This window comes from Podarcis gaigeae (genome assembly GCF_964106915.1).
Source record: "Podarcis gaigeae genome assembly, chromosome: 3".
Taxonomy (NCBI): domain Eukaryota; kingdom Metazoa; phylum Chordata; class Lepidosauria; order Squamata; family Lacertidae; genus Podarcis; species Podarcis gaigeae.
In genome coordinates this window covers 115,764,476-115,787,269 of record NC_139680.1, presented here as the reverse complement: position 1 = coordinate 115,787,269, position 22,794 = coordinate 115,764,476, and the positions used below count along the sequence as shown (strand labels likewise).

General features: G+C 44.5%; 1 long non-coding RNA gene across 1 annotated transcript; it reads left to right on the top strand.

Moving 5' to 3' along the window:
• The first annotated feature begins 339 nt into the window (after positions 1-339).
• On the top strand, positions 340-11,474 carry LOC310842090. Its single transcript, XR_014562846.1, has 3 exons — positions 340-512; positions 6,810-6,932; positions 10,916-11,474. It is a non-coding gene; the product is annotated as an uncharacterized lncRNA (long non-coding RNA).
• The last annotated feature ends 11,320 nt before the right edge of the window (positions 11,475-22,794 follow it).

Sequence of the window (22,794 nt, the reverse complement as noted above, 5' to 3'; positions counted from 1 at the left end):
TGAATTTTCAATGCAATTTCCCAGCCAAGTAATGTGTGCCAAATGCGAAACAAACCAAATATCTTTCCCAGCTCTACTTCTGAGTCAAGCTACACTGCACAGCACTATCCATGCTTGCTTTGATTTGCACCCATCTTAACAGATTTTTTTGTGGGTTATCATCATTATTTTTTGCCTTAGTTCTTCCAGATATAGATCATTACTAGTTAACTGCCAAACTGACTCAGGTCCTTTCTGATTGTCTAATGACACAATATAAATGGCTGGCTACACAATTTGCATGTGCACCACAGGCATGTGTGTGTGTTAGAGAGAGAGAGAGAGAGAACATTCAATTGTCTCCACATCCATATAAATAGAGGGAAACATCCTGATCCTATCCAGATTTTGATCTAGGTCAGCTGTGGAGAGGCTTCCTTCCAGCAACCTTGAGTGTTCAGAGAAAACTTCAGCCATGGGACCTCCTTACCTGCTCTTTGCTTTGGTTGCTCTCCTCTTTCACACATCTGCTGGTAAGAGGAAATCTCAGGTGGAGGGATAGGGAGGGAGGCGAGTCCAAATGGAGGGAACTGAATTTCTCATCTCTTAACAGCAGCCTGGGAATGTATCACCAAATCCTGGAAGAACTCGAATCTCAATAATTTGGATAGCTGGTATTCCAGGGTTTGGCAAACTGCAATTCTTAAAAATATATCTCATAAAAGTATTGAAAGGGCAGAGCTCGAATGACCTTTTGATTGATTGATTGATTGATTAGATTTATATGCCACCCTTCATCCAAAGATCTCATGGCAGTTCATGATATATGGCATGATTTCATTTCTTACACAAATTTTGGGGCAAATGGTTGCTCAGTGCTACCAGTATATGCAAACATCTGGCTCATTTAAGCCTTCATTCTCAACAGCTGTGGGGCACACAGGTGGGGAATAATAATAATAATATTCAGTGCTTTTTTTCCTAAAGAAATGTTTAGGGGTACTCTCATTTTGACTCAAGAAAATCATCTTTTTATAGTTCAAATTGGGAAAAATAAATGCAGTAAATGGAGGGAAGTACAAAGATTCACAAAATGTTTAGGGGTATGTGTACCCCTGCATCCCCCCCCCCTGAAAAAAAGCACTGATAATATTTATAATTTGTAAAGGGAATATTTGCATGATGTAATACTGCACTATTCCTTCTGAGTTGCACTGCATCATTCTACTCCTTCCAGGCTGTGACTCCTTATGGTTTAGATTTTTGATCCTTTGTTGTTACCTTTCTTTCCTTCTTATGCTATGCTTGCACGTTTGTTTAACTAATTAAGGAAATTAAAAGTAACAATTGCCAAAAAGTAATTGGAGAAAAAAAGCACCTGCTTTTTCATGCAGAAAGTCTTAGCATCTCCAAGTAGGATTAGGGGGAAAATCCATTTGAAACCCTGGGAGCTGCTGCCAGTCAGTGTAGACAATATTACTTTAGGCGGACCAGTGGTCTCACTCAGTATTAGCCAGCTTGCCATGTTTCCTACGTTCCTGAAGCTGTGGTCCTAGGCACCAGGATCAGCCCAAAGCATCTTGTTTCCTGAGGCAAAGTCCAAGGTGATGCCTGTTGCCCCCTTTCCTCTGTGGAACCAGAGCTGCTTAGTCAATTACTGCAGGAAGTTTCATCATTATGAAAAAAACACACCAAAAAAACCCTTAGCTGGCCATTATTCTAGGTACTCTGAACAACAACAAGCAACATGTTGGCTAATAATACAGTGGTACCTTGTTACGGCCACGGCAAACCCAGAAGTGTATACTTCCGGGGTTCGCTGTGCGTGCATGTGCAGAAGCGCTCTGTGCATCTCGCGCATGCACAAAAGGGTGCCTCTGGTTACAAAGTTTTCAGGATACGGCCGGGCCTCCAGAACGGATCCCATTCGTAACCGGAGGTACCACTGTATACTGGAATTATTTTTATAACACTATACTGTTTCAAAATTCATAAACAGAAGACATATAATATGTGCGTGGAGTCACAAACTAATATGAATCAAATAAATGTTCCATGAACAGGAATGGTAGGAGCAGCAAGTCACTGTCAAAGATCACTGAAATGGAGGCAGTTACAGATAGGTAGCCGTGTTGGTCTGCCATAGTCAAAACAAAAAAAATTCCTTCCAGTAGCACCTTAAAGACCAACTAAGTCAGTTCTTGGTATGAGCTTTCGTGTGCATGCACACTTCTTCAGATACGTATCTGAAGAAGTGTGCATGCACACGAAAGCTCATACCAAGAACTGACTTAGTTGGTCTTTAAGGTGCTACTGGAAGGAATTTTTTTTGTTTTGAAATGGAGGCAGAATGGCTTTCCACAGTGAATATCCTACAAACGTGAGAGGATGGGTGCTCCAAACATCAAAATAGGGTGCTCCGAGCACAGAGGAAGACAGTACAGTTCTTCCAGGATACAACACTTTTGAGTGATAGCTGATCCATGACCTTTTGATGTACCTTTGATTACTCTTAATTTGCTGATGAAGATTTATCATTGAAACAGTTCATTATCCTAGAAGAACTGTTCATGGAACATTTATCTGATCTTATTAGTTTGTGACTCCATGCACATATTATATGTCTTCTGTTTATGAATTTTGAAACAATTGCTGTTGTTTAGTCGTTTAGTGGTGTCCGACTCTTCGTGACCCCATGGACCAGAGCACGCCAGGCACTCCTGTCTTCCACTGCTTCCCGCAGTTGGGTCAAACTCATGCTGGTAGCTTCAACAACACTGTCCAACCATCTCGTCCTCTGTCGTCCCATTCTCCTTGTGCCCTCAATCCTTCCCAACACAAGGGTCCTTTCCAGGGAGTCTTCTCTTCTCATGAGGTGGCCAAAGTCTTGGAGCCTCAGCTTCAGGATGTGTCCTTCCAGATTTGAAACAGTATAGTGTTATAGAAAAATATTGTCAGTATTATTAGCCGACGTGTTGCTTGTTGTTGCTCAGTGGATTCTGTTTTACAACACAGGGAACTTTCTTTGGTGCATTATTCTAGTTAGGCATGATGCTGGAACAGGGGTGGGGAGCATTTTTGGTTCTGTGGGCCAGATTCTGTTGAGTTTTGGCCTGGCGGGCCAAATTTGGCAAGTGTGTCGAGCTGAAGTCAAGACTTCATAGAGATAGGAGGGACCCAGAGGTTCATCTAGTCCAAGCCCTCTGCAATGCAGGAATATGCAGCTGTCCCTTACGGGGATCGAACCACCAGCCTTGGCGTTATCAGCACCATGCTGTAGCCGACTGAGCTATCCAGCTGTTGCTTGCAGGTAGCAAGGCCTCCCCACAACAGAAAGCAGGCTTGCTTCTTCAGGCCATCAGCTGATGGGTGGGAGAGCTTAATATGGTTCTCTAATAGGATATACAGGGGTACCTCGGGTTACATATGCTTCAGGTTACATATGCTTCAGGTTACACACTCCGCTAACCCAGAAATAGTGCTTCCGGTTAAGAACTTTGCTTCACGATAAGAACAGAAATCGGGCTCCGGCGGTGCGGCAGCAGTAGAAGGCCTCATTAGCTAAAGTGGTGCTTCAGGTTAAGAACAGTTTCAGGTTAAGAACGGACCTCCAGAACGAATTAAGTACTTAACCTGAGGTACTACTGTAAGTGGGCACTCACCTTCCTGCAAGGGTGGGGGGGGGAGCAATTTCCATTGAAGCCATTGGTATGATGGAGACCCCCCCCCCCCGAATTTCAACAGTGGTTTCAATTGAAATTTTCAAGAAATACAGAAAAAGAAAAGAAAAAAGCGAACAAAGAAAAAAAAGAAGAAAAATTAAAAAAGAAAAGTATTCACCTTTTAAGCCTTATTTTCAATGACATATTTCCATAACTTCCCCACACCTGCCCTTCTTGTATTCCAATTCCATTTATTTAATTCAACAAGTTCTTATCCCCAATTTTTGACCTTATTATATTTAATTCATTATTATATTTAGTTCATTTTATATAACCAATTCTACCTTATAGTCCTCATTCTTTATACATTAAAATCTTTTTCTAAGATCGGCCCCTGTTCTCTTCCACGATTTCCCCATTTTTGTACTCATAACAAAACAAAATAAAAGAAAGAATAAATCAAAATATAGTTATACACCCTTTGGATTCCCAAACTCCCCCCCCCTTTCCCTGTTTCAATCCCCAATATTTATCAGTCTATCTGCTCTCAGCCTGGAGACCTTACATCCGAGGCTCTCAATTCTCTCTCAGTTCCTCTTTGCCAGTTTTTTTGGTAGTCCTTTATGTAAAACCTCAAATCTTGGAGAAGCCCTGTCTCGATAATGTCCATTTTTCTTCCAGCCAGGCCTCTATATTCATAAGTGGAGCTCAAATCTTGTTTCTTAATTCTTTTGAATCTAAATGTCCCAAAAGCTCCAGCTTCCTTCTTGATCAAATTTGTAATCCATAGGTCTTCAGGTCTCCACATAGGGAGGTCTCTCCGTTCTTCATTTTCCAATTCAAACCAAATTTTCATCATCCAGTTCTTATTTTCCTTCATGTCCTTCCTGCCCGGCCTCTGGCCTTCCTTAACCTTCTGCAGCATTGTAGCTCCTCCTTCATTTCCCTCCAGATCATCATATATCTCTTGTTCCACTTTCTCAGATTTATCAAATTTCTTTTCCTGCTCAGCTGCAAAGACTTTTGTTTCCGCTACAAGGGCTTTTTGTTCAGCAACAAAGACTTGAGTCAAGTCCCTTCCAGTTTCAGTAGAATTATTTACTGTTTCATTCAGTGTAATTACCCTCGTAGCCAAAATATCACTCTGTTCTTGAAGCTTTCCCAGGAGATAAAAAGTCCTGTTCAGCTCAATGAGTATTTTTCCACTTGCAGCCATTCTTGCAGTGTCCCTGAACCCCCTGTAGAGGGGTTATGGTTACTTACTATCCTTCTAATTCCAGTCCCAAAGTCAAAATAACTTGTTTCTCTTTATTTTCAACAGTTTATAACCAAATTGTAGCAAATCCAACTGGCAAAGGCAGCAGAAACAATGTTTCTTTTTATTCCCCAACTTTGACAGCTAATTTTGACAGCTGTCAAAGTCCTCTGTATTTTTTCAACAGGCTCTCTCGCGGATCACTCCCGGGTCCTGAGGGGTTACACTTCAACTCTCAAAATCAACTCTTATCCTCCAGCAAAATTACTTGTACTGTCCAATCGTGAAATTAATTACTTTTATCCAGTAAAGGAGAAGATATTCTCTCAACCTTAGTTAATTAGTCCTTGCTTTAAGTTGTTTACAAGGCGGGGAGACGGACTTCCTTTTTGCATCTTCCCCGATCGTGCCAAATTCAAAAAGAAGATTTCTCTTTTAAGTCCAAATTCTGTATTACTCACGGGTTGTTGCTTTTAATCCAGATGTTCAAAGGAAAAAGTCAACGCTCTCCGTCCATGGCATGCGGCTTCACTCAGCAGGGGAAGCAGAGGACTCTCAGCACCACGCCGCTCCCCGTCCCCCGTTCCGCAGCCTTTAAAAAGGCTCCTTCGTGGGTCGGGGAGGGTGAAATGGTGCCCACCAAGTCACCAAGTCCACAGGCTTCTGCGCCTGTGGTTTTTTAGGGTCCCCGCGTTGCCGCCGCGGCAGAACCCGACCCCTGCTGAACAGATTCCCTCCGGAGATCGGAGGGAATCCGCCATTAGGCGATGGCGCTAACCCGGAAGTTCCACATTGCCCATCATTTGATGGCCAGCAAGGACAATTGAGATCCCTGCTATAAAATGGAGAGGGAAATTTCATTTTAATGCAAACCCGCTCCTGATCAGGAAAGGCTTTGCACTGAAAGTGCAAGTAGGATGGAACTTCCCCCTGCAGCTCAGAGTTGTGGCAAAAGGTTGCTTCAAAAGGTTAACCCTCCTGGTCCCTTCCAGCTGTATGATTCTTTGATTCTATTCTACTATCAGTAGATGAGCTGATCCTTCTTTCTCCAGAGATGGGCAACTGCTTATATATGACGTCATATGTGGGGAAGGTGGGCGTGGTGTTGCAAAAATGGCCCCATGAGCCAAATGGGAGACCTGGGAGACCAGATTTGGCCTGGGCGGGGGGCAGAAGTCCCCCTCCCCTGTGCTGGAATCTAAGGAATACAGGTATAACGGAGCCATCAAGCCAGCTTAATTGAAATTTAGGATGTTCCCCTTGACAGGGGTGCCAACTTGAATAAAATATTGGTAAGCCCTGCGATCAGGGATGCGGGTGGTGCTGTGGGTAAAACCTCAGTGCCTAGGACTTGCCGATCACATGGTCGGTGGTTCGAATCCCCGTGGCGGGGTGCGCTCCCGTCGTTCGGTCCCAGCACCTGCCAACCTAGCAGTTCGAAAGCACCCCGGGGTGCAAGTAAATAAATAGGGACCGCTTACCAGCAGGAAGGTAAATGGCGTTCCGTGTGCTGTGCTAGCTCACCAGATGCAGCTTGTCATGCTGGCCACGTGACCCGGAAGTGTCTGCAGACATCGCTGGCTCCAGGCCTATAGAGTGAGATGAGCGCACAACCCTAGAATCTGGCAAGACTGGCCCGTACAGGCAGGGGTATCTTTACCTTTACCTTAAGCCCTGCGATCACATGATGCAATGCACGCACACCATTTGGATGGGAATGCCCATCAACTTTCTGGAGGCCTGGCCCCCTCAAATGTGTTATTGTGGGGACCGAAGCCCCCACAGCCCCTAGGAGTTGGCTCCTATGATCCTTGATGTACGTGGAGCTACCTTTTTTTGGGGGGGGGGTAAGGGCTAGGCCAAGTTGTCTCCCAACTAGTGGAAGTCTTATATGTTCCCCCCTTTTTGTACAGTGCCGCCTGAGGAGAAGTGTGAAGACCGGAGGGGCTACTGCCAACCTTCATCAGACAACGACTGTGATGACGACGACACCCTTCCATTACCATGCTCTCACGCTAATGAGACATGCTGCAGATGTAAGTCATGTTCTGCAAATATGGGTGTTTGGTTGTTAAAGTACTCATTTTTACATCCTTAAGATATCAGTGACTTCCCTTCTTCTCTTTCCATGGTTCATTTTACATATCATAAGTCCCTGCATATTTTACAGAAACTAAACCATTCAGCATTCCATTATTACATCCATCAAAACCTATATACACTGTTGAATTTATCTTAATGCTGCCAGCGTTTTCAGCTGCACACAGTTATTTTCTATATACAGTGGTATATAACAACAACAGCAGCAGCAGCAGCAACAACAACAACAACATCAATTTATTTATACCCTGCCCATCTGGCTGAGTTTCCCCAGCCGCTCTGGGCGGCTCCGAATTGAGTGTTGAAAGCAATACAGCATTAAACATTAAAAACTTCCCTAAACAGGGCTGCCTTCAGATGTCTTCTAAAAATAGGATAGCTGCTTATTTCCTTTTTTTTAAAATATATTTTTATTCAAGTTATATAAAGATAGGTAAAAATAAACAAATACAACAAAAAAAATATATACAACAGTGTTCTCTTCCTTAAATTATACAACGTAAAAAACCATAACAAAAAAATCATATTCTGTTGGGCTCTACTGGGCCCTGGACTCCCCTCCACCCTTTTGGTAAGTATCGAATATTTTCTTCCCTTACGTATTTGATTTTTGATCTTATAATCCGTCGCTGATAGAGTTGTTCTATCCCCGCCAGTTCTCTTTATAAGTTTTGTCCAATATATTTCCAATATTTACTCCAATTTTGCTGAAATTTCTGTTCATCTAGATCTCGTATTCTAGCTGTTAATCTATCAAGCTCAGCGTAATTTACCATTTTAACCTGCCAATCATTTATGCTGGGCATGGTTTCCGATTTCCAATGTTGTGCCAGCATAATTCTTGCGGCCGTGGTGGCATAGAGAAATATCGTCTTGTCTTCTTTTTTAATTTCTTTACCTGTCATTCCCAGCAAGAAGGCTTCAGGTCTTTTTGGAAAGGTATATTTCAATATTTTTTTAGCTCATTATATATTAGTTCCCAAAAGCCTTTCACCTTCTTACATAGCCACCACATATGGTAAAGATCTCCCTCCGCCTCTGCACATTTCCAGCATTTCTTATTCTTTGATCTATACATTTTGGCCAATTTCACCGGCGTATGGTACCATCTGTATAGCATCTTCCAAACATTCTCTCTCAGTGCCATACAAGCCGTAAACTTTATATTACTGTTCCACAGCTCCAACCACCTTTCGAAATCAATATTATAGCCAAAGTCAATTGCCCACTTTATCATTGTCTCCTTGACCTCCTCATCTTTTGTATGCCATTCTAGCAGCATGTCATATATTCTAGACAATGTTTTGTCCTTACCTTCTACTATCTCCACATTAAATTTTGATTTTTTATCTTCAAAACCTAAATTCTTTTTATCCTCTTTTAGTAAATCATTCACCTGGTGGTATTGCAACCAACCAGTGAAATTTTTTTTTATCTCATCATACGATCTTAGTTTGGGCCCTTGTTCTGTTTTTCTTAAAAGATCTTCATATGTGGCGGTCTTTTCCTCCATATTGATTTTCTTAATCGTTAGAGCCTCTATTGGTGAGATCCACCAGGGGGTCTTCCTTTCAAGGAGATTCTTATTCCTCTCCCATATTTGATATATTGGTCCCCTAAAAATATGATTTAGGAAGCTCCTGTGGACCTTTACCTTCTCATACCAGAGGTACGAGTGCCACCCGTACCTGTTATTAAAGCCTTCCAAGTCTAGTATATTTCCCCTCTCCAATTTTATCCAGTCTTTCAGCCAAAGTAGACACGCCGCTTCGTAGTACAAGCTCAAGTCCGGGAGGGAGAAGTGCCCTCTTTCCTTCTTATCTATCAAGATTTTCATTTTTATCCGTGGTCTTTTCCCCTGCCAGATGTATTTCGCCAGGGTACTCAGCCACTCTTTACATTGTTTTAAGCCTTTGAGTATGGGGATAGTTTGAAATAGAAACACCATTCGGGGCAGAATGTTCATTTTGACAACTGCTATTCTCCCCAGAAAGGAAAGTTTCATCCTCCCCCAGGTTTCCAAATCTTTCTTTATATTCTTCCAAGTGACCTCGTAATTATCCTTATATAAGTTTAGATTTTTTGCCGTAACCCATATTCCGAGGTATTTCACTTTTTTAACTACTGTAATTTCCGCCCTTCGTTCTAAATCTACTGTTTCTTCCTTAGATAGATTTTTGACCAGCATTTTAGTTTTATTTTTGTTTACCTTGAATCCTGCCACAACTCCAAATTCTTCAATTTTTTGTAGAGCTTCTTTTACACTACATTTTGGGTCTTCTAAAGTTAGTACAATGTCATCCGCAAAGGCTTTAATTTTATACTCCCTCTTTCCTACCTTCACTCCTTTGATCTCTGTTGTCCCCCTCAGTCTGCTTATTTCCTTGACATCTGATGGGAAGGCATTCCACAGAGTGGACACCACCACTGAGAAGGCCCTCTGCCTGGTTCCCTGTAACCTCACTTCTCGCAGGGAGGGAACTGCCAGAAGACCCTCGGAGCTGGACCTCAGTGTCCAGGCTGAACAATGGGGGTGGAGCCACTCCTTCAGGTATACTGCGCCAAGGCTGTTTAGGGCTTTAAAGGTCAGCACCAACACTTTGAACTGTGCTCGGAAACATACTGGGAGCCAATGGTACCTCGGTTTATGAACTTAATCCATTCCAGAAGTCTGTTCTTAAACCAAAACCATTCTTAAACCGAGGTGCACTTTCCCTATAATGAGGCCTCCCATCGCCGGTGCCCTTCCACCGTTTGGCTTCCATTCGTAGTACTCGGTCCATGAATGGAAGCCGAACGGTGGAAGCTGAAGTACGTATTCGTAAACCGAGGTACCACTGTACTCAACAATCACTTTCCAATCTTCTTTAAACGTAAGTTCTTCTTGTTCTCTTATTCTATATGTTAAGTATGCATATTGTGCATATTCCTCTTAGCAACCCTTTGATTTTGTTGTTATTCCTAAGTGCCTGGCTAAACAAGTTGTTGCTGTTGTTGTTGCTGCTGCAGGCAACTCTTCACTTACACGGGGGTTACGTTCTGCCCCTGCATGCATAAGTGAAATTGCATAAAGTGAGGAAGACCCTCTAAACACTCTTTATGCATCCCCATACCACTCTCTCCCCAATCCATACCATAAATATTGTATCCAAAAATATCCCCAACTAGGATTAAAGCTCTGGGGGCCTCACTGACATCCCTTTCGGGCTCCTCATGAGCTACAAGTGCTCTCCTGATCTCTCTGGCCATTTCTGGGTTTGAATTTCATTCCTGAATTGAAACACACCTAGGTTCTTCATGGTAGTCACACCTACCCTGTGGAACACCCTCCTGTCAGATGTAAAGGAAATAGACAACTGACTTATGGACAACATCTGGAAGCAGCCCTGTATAGGGAAGTTTTCAATGTTTGATGTTTTAATTTGCTGTAAGCCACCCAGAGTAGCTGGGGCAAACCCAGTCAGATGGGTGGCATATCAATAAATTATTATTATTATTATTATTATTATTATTATTATTATTATTAATTTCCTGGTGCCATGTGTATACACGGTCGCACACAAGTTGAATGCATGTGAGGGGGGAATTGTCTGTATTATTAATCCTGTACTCACTGCAAGCGATCAGGAGTCTCAGGCGAGGGAAATATCAAGGCTGCATATGGAGCCCAGCATGCATTATCAAGCTATATTCAGAATTTTAGAGTCGGGAGACACCTCGGACCTCATCTATTCCACCCCCGAAGCTCTTTACAGAATGAGTGCATGCTGGCTATAGGACAATTGTCTTCAGTCCAAAGTGAGTCATGAGCAGGCTCAGAATCTACCTGAATGCACTTGGTGTCCTCCTTATTCACTCTTTGGTAATAATAATAATAATAATAATAATAATAATAATGCTATTTGTTTCTTTTCTGCAGTACCACCACTGTTAAAATGTGAAGAGCTGGGGGGCATCTGCATGAATCCACCTGATGACACCTGCCTTTCTGTTATATCAGGAAAATGTCAAGGGGATGACATGAAATGTTGCAAAAAAGATTGAAGCTGAAGTGACAGTATCAAGTGTCAATGTCCCCTCCTCCTTTATCTCTGATTTTTTTTTTTTAAATTGCCAGTGAAGAATGTCTGCTTGCGATACACAAGGATAAATCAGCATGACTAACAGATCAGCTCTAATGCCGATTAAAACACAGATTAGAAATCCTACTTTAAAATAAAAACAAAGATGAAGGCTTATTATTTCATACTGAATACAAATTCAGGCATAAGAAAGGCACAGAAATGAAGAGCTGCAAGGGATCCCAGACATCATCTATCCCACCCCTTGCAATGCAGGAATCTCGGCTAAAGCATCCATGACAGATGGCCACCCAACCTCTGCTTTAGAGAGAGCCAGTGTGGTGTAGTGGTTAAGAGCAGTAGACTCGTAATCTGGTGAACTGGGTTCGCTTCCCCGCTCCTCCACATGCAGCTGCTGGGTGACCTTGGGGTAGTCTCTCAGCCCTACTCACCTCACAGGGTGTTTGTTGTCGGGGAGGAAGGGAAAGGAGAATGTTAGCCGCTTTGAGATTCCTTCGGGTAGTGATAAAGCGGGATATCAAATCCAAACTCCTCCTCCTCCTCCTCCTCCTCTTCTTCTTTTTCTTTGCCACTGTGACAAGCAGTACATTTGACTTCAGGAGTCAAATTAATAAAAGGAGATATTAAACAACTCTCCCAACTACTGTGTGTTTTCCCTTGCTTGCGATTACAGTGTTACCTCAGGTTAAGTACTTAATTTGTTCCAGAGGTCTGTTCTTAACCTGAAACTGTTCTTAAGCTGAAGCACCACTTTAGCTAATGGGGCCTCCTGCTGCTGCCGCACCGCCGGAGCACGATTTCTGTTCTCATCCTGAAGCAAAGTTCTTAACCCGAGGTACTATTTCTGGGTTAGCGGAGTCTGTATCCTGAAGCATATGTAACCTGAAGCATATGTAACCCGAGGTACCACTGTAATTTGTTAATGTAGCCATGCCCGAAAAATCTCTTACTTCTTCAAATCCATTCTTCTGTAGCAAAGCTATCAGAATCTCGAGGGATGCCTATATTGTCACGTATGTTGTAAAGAACTCATTAGCTAATGAGAGGGGAGGGCTCAGAACTGACCAATAGCAGAAGACTAAGCAAACAGCATTTTCAAAGACAGTGTCTTCTTCTGTTTAAATGACAGGCTTCAGATATCCAAGATTAGTCTGAGTAAATCTCATGAAGTCACTTTTTTGTGCTTCTTTGGCACACATTTCCTTTCGCAGAAAACCGAATGTAAAGCTTAGATCCCTGAAAGGTCGGAATATGTGCATTTGCTTCTTTCTAATTGGTTATTTTGAGCTCCTGCAGCCAGTGTGTGCGATCAGAGACAGCTTTAGGGAGAGCCATCTCCCACGAGGGCTGTGTGCCTAGTGCCCTCACCCCCTTCTTTCGAATCTGGGGGTGATTTATGGCAACCACAGGCAAGGCAGTGTTCCCCATTCCCTTGGGGTAACAAGGCAGGCTGCATACTCCCATATCAGCCTCTTAATTACCTCGTGTGAGACGGAGAGATGGTATTGTCGGCCATCTTCCAATGCACTCCTAGCGGCCCCCCAGACCCCTGCTTCATCTAGTTCAGTATTGCCCACTGACCGGCAACCGTTTTCAAAGGTGCTTCAGATAGGGCCCTCTCTCAGCTCCACTGGGAGATTCAGGAGATCAGACCTCAAGCTTTCCACATACATGTTGGCAGAGTAGCTCAATTGCAGCTAGGAAGCCAAATCATGTGCGGTACTGACTCTTGATATTCAAAAAGCTTTTACTTGTAGAACATATAGCCACAGAAAAATACATACAAAGTATTTACACTTACACATCCAAGCACGGCCTTAGTTTTACTTAGTTGATGATTGCAGCTTCTTCCTCAAACATTCAGACAAACCGTGTCTTTCTATTCCTGCATATTCCTTCCTAAGCAGCTTATGTTTTAGAGCTACAGTGATGCTATAGGAATGTGCGAGACTACTGGAATCTCCAGCCTGACGCAATTGCTTCACCTTCTTTCCTCCTTGCACACTTCCTGGGGCATCTCATTGACCTCTGCAAAAACAGGGGGGTGGAGTAGATGGGCCTTTCACCTGATCCAGCAGAGCTTAAGTTTTATATATATAATTATTATTAAATTTTCTGTTTTACAATTCAGAATACTCATTTAAACATCCTTAAAATATCAATGACTTCCCTTCTTCTTTCCATGGTTCATTTTGCATACCATAAACCCCTGCATATTTTACAGAAACTAAACCATTCAATATTCCATTATTACATCCACCAAAACTTATTTACACTGTTGAATTTATCTTAATGCTGCCAACGTTTTCAAGTGTACACAATTTCCCCCCATATATTCAATAAACATTTCCCAATCTTCTCTAAACGTATGTTCTTCTTGTTCTCTTATTCTATATGTTAAGTCCACAAGCTGTGCATATTCCATGAGCTTAAGTTGCCATTCTTCTTTGGTTGGGACCTCGTTTTCCATTTTTGGGCTAATGAAACATGGGCTGCAGTAGTGGCATACATAAATAACCTTTTTTGGAACCTGGGATTTTCCATCTGAATTATCCCCAACAAAAAGGACTCTGTTTTTTTTTGGGGGGGGGGAAGTATGGTGCTGGAGTCCCATGGACTGCAAGCAAACCAAACCTATCCATTCTTAAGGAAATCAGCCCTGAGTGCTCACGGGAAGGACAGATCCTGAAGCCAAGACTCCAATACTTTGGCCACTTCATGAGAAGAGAAGACTCCCTAGAAAGGACCCTGATGTTGGGAAAGATGGAGGGCACAAGGAGAAGGGGACGACAGAGGACAAGATGGTTGGATAGTGTTCTTGAAGCTACCAGCATGAGTTTGACTAAACTGCAGGAGGCAGTGGAAGACAGAAGTGCCTGGTGTGCTCTGGTCCCAGGGGGTCACGAAGAGTCGGACATGACTAAACGACTAAACAACAACAACAACAACAACTTTGAAACATTTTTTTCAATTCATTATGGATTATTTCCCAATACTCTTTTACCCCTTTACAGGTGTACCACATATGAAATAAATTCCCTCAACCTCATTGCATCTCCAGCACTTATCTGATCCAGTCTTATACATCTTAGCAAGCCTACTCGGAGTTAGATACTGCCTGTACATCATTTTGAAGTAGTTCTTCAAAGAATAACATGCTGTAAACTTCAAATCACTTTTCCAAAATTATTATTTCTTCTCATGCCCAGCTTAGATGATGTACTGGAGATCAGTAACAGGTTTTTCTGTTTCTTTAAATTTCTCTCAAATTATCCATTGTGGAGAGCCGGACAATGTGGGAATTGAGCCAGCAGGACTCTGGAAAGTTATGCCCTTAACTTCCAGCCCATTAATGGAAACATTATTCCCTTCCCTGCAGATCCAGTTTGTCCGGTAGAGAGAAGAATGTCACTGTTTTATAGATGTCCTGACAGCAAAAAATGTTGCATGCTTTGTACATAGGCCAAGATAGAAAGTGTGTAAAACATTTTACGTGTTTTCTGATTCAAAACCTGTGTTCATATATGTTGAAAGAGATGAGAATGGCATTTCTACATCTGGAGAATAGCAGAAGCCAGCCGGCAAAAAATTCCATTCCAGGTTTAAGTTGATTTTTGTTTGCGTGTGGATATGAGGGTGGGGACTGAGAACTTTTAAGATGGAATGGTTACTGTTATGTGTGCCGGCATGGTTGCTCAAGAGCAAACAGGCAAGACCCCCACTGGTCTTTTCAAGGTTTTATTATCAGTGCAAAAACATTCACAGTGCAGAACATCTCCATTCCGTGTCTGCTCAGTCACTAGGAGAATCTCGGAGTGGGTGGTCCTTAAACTTTCCACAGCAGAGCAGTCTTTTGACCCCCATCCTACACCTCCCCTCTCTGCGTGTAAAACAACTGCAATGAGAGGGCGTAGGCAAAGGGGGACCTGCCTCCCCCTGCTTTGCTCAGGCTTGGTGTTGCAGCTCTCTCTAGCATCCTCCGAACCCTGCATCCCTTCCCCACTGGAGGCGTGGCTTCCCTCCTCCGCGGAGGAAGAGCTGCTTCTTACGATCTTTGATCTTCGGAGGCTCCCTGTAACCCAACTGCCCTTCCACCTCTCGCCTCTGAGCTGATGGCAGTTCCCTGACAGTTACTTATCATTATTACTCATTAAATTTGCATATCACAGTTCATCTGTCAACCTCAGGGCAGTTCATAGCATAAAAATACAAGACAAAAACGCAAATGCATAATAAAAGCAAAAGCAAGAACAAACAAAACCAATAATCTCTCATCCCAGCCCTTCCCACAAACACATTTTAAAGGATATAGGTTGTTAGCCAGCCCAAAACCTGGTTGAAGAGGAATGTTTCTGCCTGGCACCTAAAGATATATAATGAAGGTGCTGGCCAAACCTCCATGGGGAGAGCATTCCACAAATGGGGAACCGCTGCAGAAAAGACTGTTCCTGTGTTGCTGGACCTCTCATGGAGGAAACACACGAAGAAGGGCCTCAGATGATGATCACAGAGTCCAAGTAGGTTCACATGGGGAGAAGCAGTCCTTGCAGTATTGCAATCCTGAGCCTAATAATAATAATAATAATAATAGTAATTTATTTGTACCCCGCCCATCTGGCTGGGTTTGCCCAGCCACTCTGGGTGGCTTCCAACAAAGATTAAAAATACATAGAATGTCACACAATAAAAACTTCCCTGAACTTTGGATGCCTTCAGATGTCTTCTAAATGTCAGGTAGTTGTTTATCTCTTTGACATCTGATGGGAGGACGTTCCACAGGGCGGGCGCCACTACCGAGAAGGCCCTCTGCCTGGTTCCCTGTAACTTTGCTTCTCACAGTGAGGGAACTGCCAGAAGGCCCTTGGTGCTGGACCTCAGCATCTGGGCAGAACGATACGGGTGGAGATGCTCCTTCAGGTATACAGGGCCGAGGCCATTTAGGGCTTTAAAGGTCAACACCAACACTTTGAAGAGAGAGCCCATCGCCCAGCCCTTCCCGGCTCGCTTTTATCAGCCAGGATGGGCAAGGATCAAGGAGACAGGTGGTCGGTTTCACTCGTCCAAGCAGCCTGTCCACATCCTCGGAGGTAACAGATTGGAATTGATCCCATGTAACAGGACCAGACAGAACTCTAGCACTCTCCCGCCCTGGCCCTGCTCCCACAGTGGAGTCTACCTCCTTCTGAATCTGAGCGATTTTATCTGCAAAAAACTTTGCAAAAGCATTGCAGGAGATCTTGGGGTCCCTACCAGGCCCCGGTGGTACAGGTGGTTCTGATAGATTGCGAACCACCTGAAAAAGTCTCCTGCTGCTGTTTTCTGCAGATGCAATGGAGGCGGCGAAGAAGGCCCTCTTCGCCGTCGCCATTGCCACTTGGTAGGCTCGACGTTGAGCTCTAACCCGTGTCCGGTCTGATTCAGAATGAGTTTTCCGCCACCGGCGCTCTAGCCGTCTCAACGATTGTTTCATCACCCTCAGCTCCGGGGAAAACCACGGGGCTGTCCGGGCTCCATGCAATCGGAGAGGGCGCTTCGGAGCCAGACAGTCAATAGCCCTGGTTAACTCCGCATTCCAGCGGGCCACCAGGGAATCAGCTGAAAGGCTATCAACTTGGGATAAAGCATCCCCTACCACTCTCTGGAAGCCAATTGGATCCATTAAGTGGCGGGGGCGGACCATCCGAATCGGTCCCACCTCCCTGCGAAGGGGAAGGGTTGCGGAGAAGTCCAGTTGCACCAGGAAGTGATCTGACCATGGCACTTTTGTTTCGCTTTTAGTTAATGTCAGATCACCAACATCCGTAGAGGTAAACACCAAGTCTAAGGCATGTCCGTGGCTATGAGTTGGGCCAGACTTATTCAGGGACAGCCCCATGGAGGCCATGCTTTCCACGAAGTCCCGAGCGGCCCCTTGTAAGGTCGTGTCGGCATGGATGTTAAAATCCCCCAGGACAACCAAGCTAGGTGTCTCCAGGAGCATATCCGCCACGACCTGAAGCAGCTCGGGCAGGGAATCCTTGGTGCAGCGGGGAGGTCGGTACACCAGTAGGAATCCTGTACTGCCCCTATTGCCCAACTTCCAGAACATGCACTCAGAAAACTGGGTCTTCCCAATAGGACGCCTGGTGCAGACTAATGACTTCCTAAAAATCACTGCAACCCCCCCTCCCCGCCCACATGACCTGGGTTGCTGTGCGTAAGAGAAACCTGGTGGGCAAGCAGCGGCAAGGACAGGCCCATCTGCTTCATCCAACCAGGTCTCTGTCACACATGCCAGATCAAATCCTCCATCCACAATCAGGTTGTGGATGGCAGTGGTTTTATTAATCATTGACCTGGCATTGCACAGCAACACTTTCAGGTCATGTGGGTTTCCCTTGCTGATTACTGTATCCTTTCGGTCAGGACCAGACCTGGAGGCAGGGATAGTCCTCAAACAACGACTAAACCTGCCTCCTCGGTAATGACATGGTCTGGTCTTAGCATAACTCCTCCTCCTGCCCGTGATCACTGAGATCGGGTGTCCCAATACATCTCCCCCTGTGGAACCTGCCCCACCCAATCTATTGGCTGAGGCCCACTCCCAGGCAGCCATGACCCTTCCCCTTAAAAGGCAAAATACAAACTATATAATAATTTAACAGAATAATAATAATAATAAAACAAAACAGAACAAAACAAAACAAAACAAAGCAAGAAACAATAGCCCTGACTAAATGCTTATCCCACCCCAAGCAAAAATAAAATAATGAAATAATATAATATTATAAAAAACAACAACCACCATTTAAAGTGCTGCAAATTAAAAGCGATTAAAACATTTAAAACCATTGTGTCCATTGCTGCCAGTAGCTGCTCAGGCCTCTTATGCTGTGGCAGTGAGCGCAGGCCCCGCCCCCTAGGCCGGATGGAGTTGGCAGGAGAGGGAGCGGTCTTCCCACACTCACGCAAGCAGCAGCAGCAGCAGCCGTGTCCCGGAGGCCTCTCTCAGGCCTCTTATGCTGTGGCAGTGAGCGCAGGCCCCGCCCCCTAGGCCGGATGGAGTTGGCAGGAGAGGGAGCGGTCTTCCCACACTCACGCACGCAAGCAGCAGCAGCAGCCGTGTCCCGGAGGCCTCTCTCAGGCCTCTTATGCTGTGGCAGTCTGAACCACCACTTTGCATTGGGCCTAGAAACTAACTGGCAGCCAGTACAGTCAGACCGGGATTGGTGTAACATGCCCAAACTGTCTTGCCCCTGGCCACTATATTCAGCACCAGCTGAAGTTTCCGAACCATCTTCAGAAACAGCCCTATGTATAATGCACTAATCTAACCTAGAGGTTATCAGAGCATAGAAAATGGTAGTTGGGCTATCTCTGTCCAAGCAGGGGCACAGCTGGGCCACCAGCCAAAGCTGATGGAAGGCACTCTGCACCACTGAGGCCACCTGAACATCAAGAGATAGCAAATGATATAGGAGTGCCCCAAGCTACATACCTGCTTCTTCAGAGGAAGTGTAACTCCATCAAGAACAGGCAACCTCTCATCAATCCAGTCTTATCTGAATTGAGCTTCAGTTTGTTGGCTCTTATCCAGACCATTACCGAGGCAAGACAATGGCCCAGCACATCCACTGCGACACCTGCAGAATCCACCCAATTTAAATTCTTAAAGCATCCTTAGGACTTCTTTCTCCACATCCCAAGCCAAAGCAGATGAGCACTACTGCAGCTCCTACTTCCATGATGTGCACAGCTGCATGGATGGGGTTATCATATTGTACCCTCACAGCAACCCTGTGAGGTGGGCTGATCCTCCATTAAGAGAAGTGGCTTGCCCAAAGTCAACTTAAAGAGGGGTTTTAGTGTAGGGTTTTCTGTGACCCTCCAGATATTGTTGACCTTCAGTTCCAAGCAGCATCTGCAGGAAGTATGACCAAATGTCAGAGTTGATGGGAATTTTATTTAGGGTTGCTAGTTCAGGAGCATCCCACACCCTGAGAGTTCAGGACACAAACCTAAGACTTTGGGGTATCCTTGTGATGTCTGGAGACAGAGGTTAATTGGGAGAGAGGTGTCTTTGTGATGTTATAAGGGCAGGCCCTGGAGACAGAGGTTAATTGGAAGAGAGGAGCAGAGGACAACAGGACAGGGTGGCTATGCTATAATTTGCAGCCAGATCCTGACAGGCTGAAGCTTGCAAACTTCACACATGGTCACATGTATATATATAAAGACATTCTCATCCTCCTGGAGATTCAAGCCCTCCACCTGCTATGAGGAGGGAACCAGCCAATCCTGGAGACCTCATATCAGACCTGGAGGTCTGGCAACCCTAGCTGTAGTCCAACAACATCTGGAGGTTCCCCAGCCCTGATTTATGGAGATGCACTGCCCATCCAACAGTGCTCCGGTTTCTTTTTCTCTGTGTGCATAGGATCCTCTTTAGCATTTACTCCTGAGCAATGCACAAGAGAAGGAGGAGAATGCAGATGGAGGACATTCTTCTGCCTGATACCTTATAGGAACATTGGCATTCTCAACTGATCCCTTGCTGCAAAAAGTGAGAATAAAGACCCCAACACAAAACAGCATTGGGTTGTATTCAACCAACTTTTACCCAAAGTGGAGTGATGAAAATTAATAGACCTAAGTTAGGAATGGTCATTAGTTTCAATGGGTTTGCTATGAGCATTGAATACAGACCATGACAATTTGCAATGAAATCAAAGATTTGAGGATGGGGTTATTTAAAGCAAGTGTGGCCCTTCAGATCACATTTACGATCACATGATGGGTTGGGTTTTTGTTTGTTTGTTTGCTGTGTTTTGCCAGTGTAGGGATGATTGAATACATCACTGAAATCACAGAATCATAGAGTTGGAAGGGACCCCAAGAAAGATTGGGCAACACATGCAAGCATCTCCTGCGACAAAACACGAGACGTACCGGAAGAGTTTGGCTAAATTACCTGCGTCAGTGAAATCCAGAGAAATGGCCTAACACTTCAACTGCGTGAAAACTGGTGCTTATCAGAAATGACAACCTCCCACTTGCGCACAAATCCCTATGAAACACAGACCCACCTTGCAACATTCCTCTGTCCCTATAACTTCTTAAATAGTTGGAATCAGATGGATTTACTAAACCCCTTTACTAAGCTGGGTGTGCTAAACCCACCTTCTGCTTGAGAGACTGTCTCCTGAGAAGCATTCAGCCATGAGGTTGCATCTTCTCTTTGCTCTTCTTGTCCTACCTGCCACAGGTAAGAAGCTATCACAGACTGGTTATACAATTCTCTCTCTGTGTGTCTGTTTTTCTGTGTCTCTGTTTCTCTCTTGTTTTTTTAAAATAAAAATATATAAAGAAAGAAACTTTTTAAATGTATTTGCAAGATTTTGTCAAATCCTAATTTAAAGCTGTTACTAAATTCAGAGCCAGTGTGGTGTAGTGGTTAGAGTGTCAGACTAGGACCTGGGAGATCAGAGCTCGAATCCCCACTCAGTCATGAAGCTCACTTTGACCAACATACCTCACAGGGTTGCTGGAGGAGCAAGTCGCTAACATGGCCAGCAACATGCCGCACTATCCCATTAACAGGACTTCTAGGTTTCCTTTGGTGTAATCTGACCGCCTTATCCTTTACTTCAACATGTGATGTTGGATAGAAATTAAGTGGTTTCCAGCTGTAATGCTCAGAGAATATGGAAAAAAAGGTTTAGAAACAGGTTAAAATCTATTGATAAGGATTTGCTGAACTAACAATTTGAACTGGAATACAAAAAAGGGAGGTATGAGGAGGTCTGGGAAATAAGTTACTGAAAATAAGCATTTGAAACCTTATGTGTTTTTTTAAAATATTTTTATTTTTGTATTTTGGTATTTTTGGTATTTTTTATGTTTTCTTTTTCTTTTTTCTTTTTATTGTATTATTACTGTAAACTTTAATAAACATTCTTTTTAAAAAAAATATCCTTTACTTCAGCATGAACATCATTTTGTTAATTTGTTTATTGATGGATACTTGGGAGGGAAAAAAAATACAATTTTACATAAAAAAGAGAGATAACAGTGAAGGCATCTCTGAATGCAGCCTAGAATAGCATTAGCCTTTTTTTTTTCCCTGCTGCTGCTGCTGCTGCATCACACTACTGACTTATGTTAAGCTTGTGGTCTACTAAGATCCCTAGATCCTTTCTGCATGTATTACTGGCAAGCCAAGTGTCCCCCATCTTACATGGGTGCAGCTTCCTGGTTTCAGCAAAGTAATCATGGCTTATCCCTTGGGGAGATATCCACTGAGGAAAACTGCATTACCCTAGGAGGCGTCACTATGGGGGAAAGGCACCTCAAGATCTTGAATATTCCCATAAGCAGAAGCAAAAAAGTCTGCTTACTGATAATGGAGTTGCACTGACTGGCAAAATGTCCTGATCAGAATCAAATAAAAGTCATGTCAGATGTGCCAAGAGTAACTCAGGAAGCACAGCTGCTAACCTACTTGGTACCCCTTGAAACAGAAAATAGAGATTATGAATGTTACCACATTGAGGGGTGCCTGACAGGAGAGGAGTGGCAACTAGAATGGCCAATGTAGAATGGCAGAGTATCAGGAGACTAGGAGAAGATGGAAGTAGAGAATAAATGGGGCCAATGCTTTATGACTAGGATGTAAGTATCTATGGCTTTCTGTCTTTGAAAGAAGTCTTGTCAAGCAGTTGATATACACAGCAACCTGAAATCAACAAGAAAAGCCTATATAAGCAATTACATAATTTATTTTCAGGGAGTGTGATTCTTCCATTGCAAGAAGAGGAAGCGCTAAGAAAGACTGAAATGGCATCTACTCCTCAACAACAGGAAGAGGGGCATGAGCAGAAGGCCCCCTCATCTCCACCTTCGCAGCAGGGCGAGCAAGACCCTGAAGAGAAGACCCCCTCATCTGCACCTTCCCAGCAGGAGCAACAAGTCCCTGAGGAGAAGGCCCCCTCATCTGCACCTTCCCAGCAGGAGGAACAAGTCTCTGAGGAGAAGGCCCCCTCATCTGCACCTTCCCAGCCAGAGCAGCAATTCCCTGAGGAGAAGGCCCCCTCATCTCCACCTTCCCAGCAGGGCGAGCAAGACCCTGAGGAGAAGGCCCCTTCATCTGCACCTCCGCAGCAGGAGGACGTCCCTGAAGAGAAGGCCCCCTCATCTGCACCTTCCCAGCAGGAGGAACAAGTCCCTGAGGAGAAGGCCCCCTCATCTGCACCTTCCCAGCCAGAGCAGCAATTCCCTGAGCAGAACGCCACCTCATCTGCACCTTCCCAGCAGGGGGAACAAGTTCCTGAGGAGAAGGCCCCTTCATCTGCACCTCCCCAGCAGGAGAACGTCCCTGAAGAGAAGGCCCCCTCATCTGCACCTTCCCAGCAGGAGCAACAAGTCCCTGAGGAGAAGGCCCCCTCATCTGCACCTTCCCAGCAGGAGCAGCAAGTCCCTGAGGAGAAGGCCCCCTCATCTGCACCTTCCCAACAGGAGCAACAAGTCCCTGAGGAGAAGGCCCCTTCATCTGCACCTTCCCAGCAGGAGCAGCAAGTCCCTGAGGAGAAGGCCCCTTCATCTGCACCTTCCCAGCAGGAGCAACAAGTCCCTGAGGAGAAGGCCCCCTCATCTGCACCTTCCCAACAGGAGCAACAAGTCCCTGAGGAGAAGGCCCCCTCATCTGCACCTTCCCAGCAGGAGCAACAAGTCCCTGAGG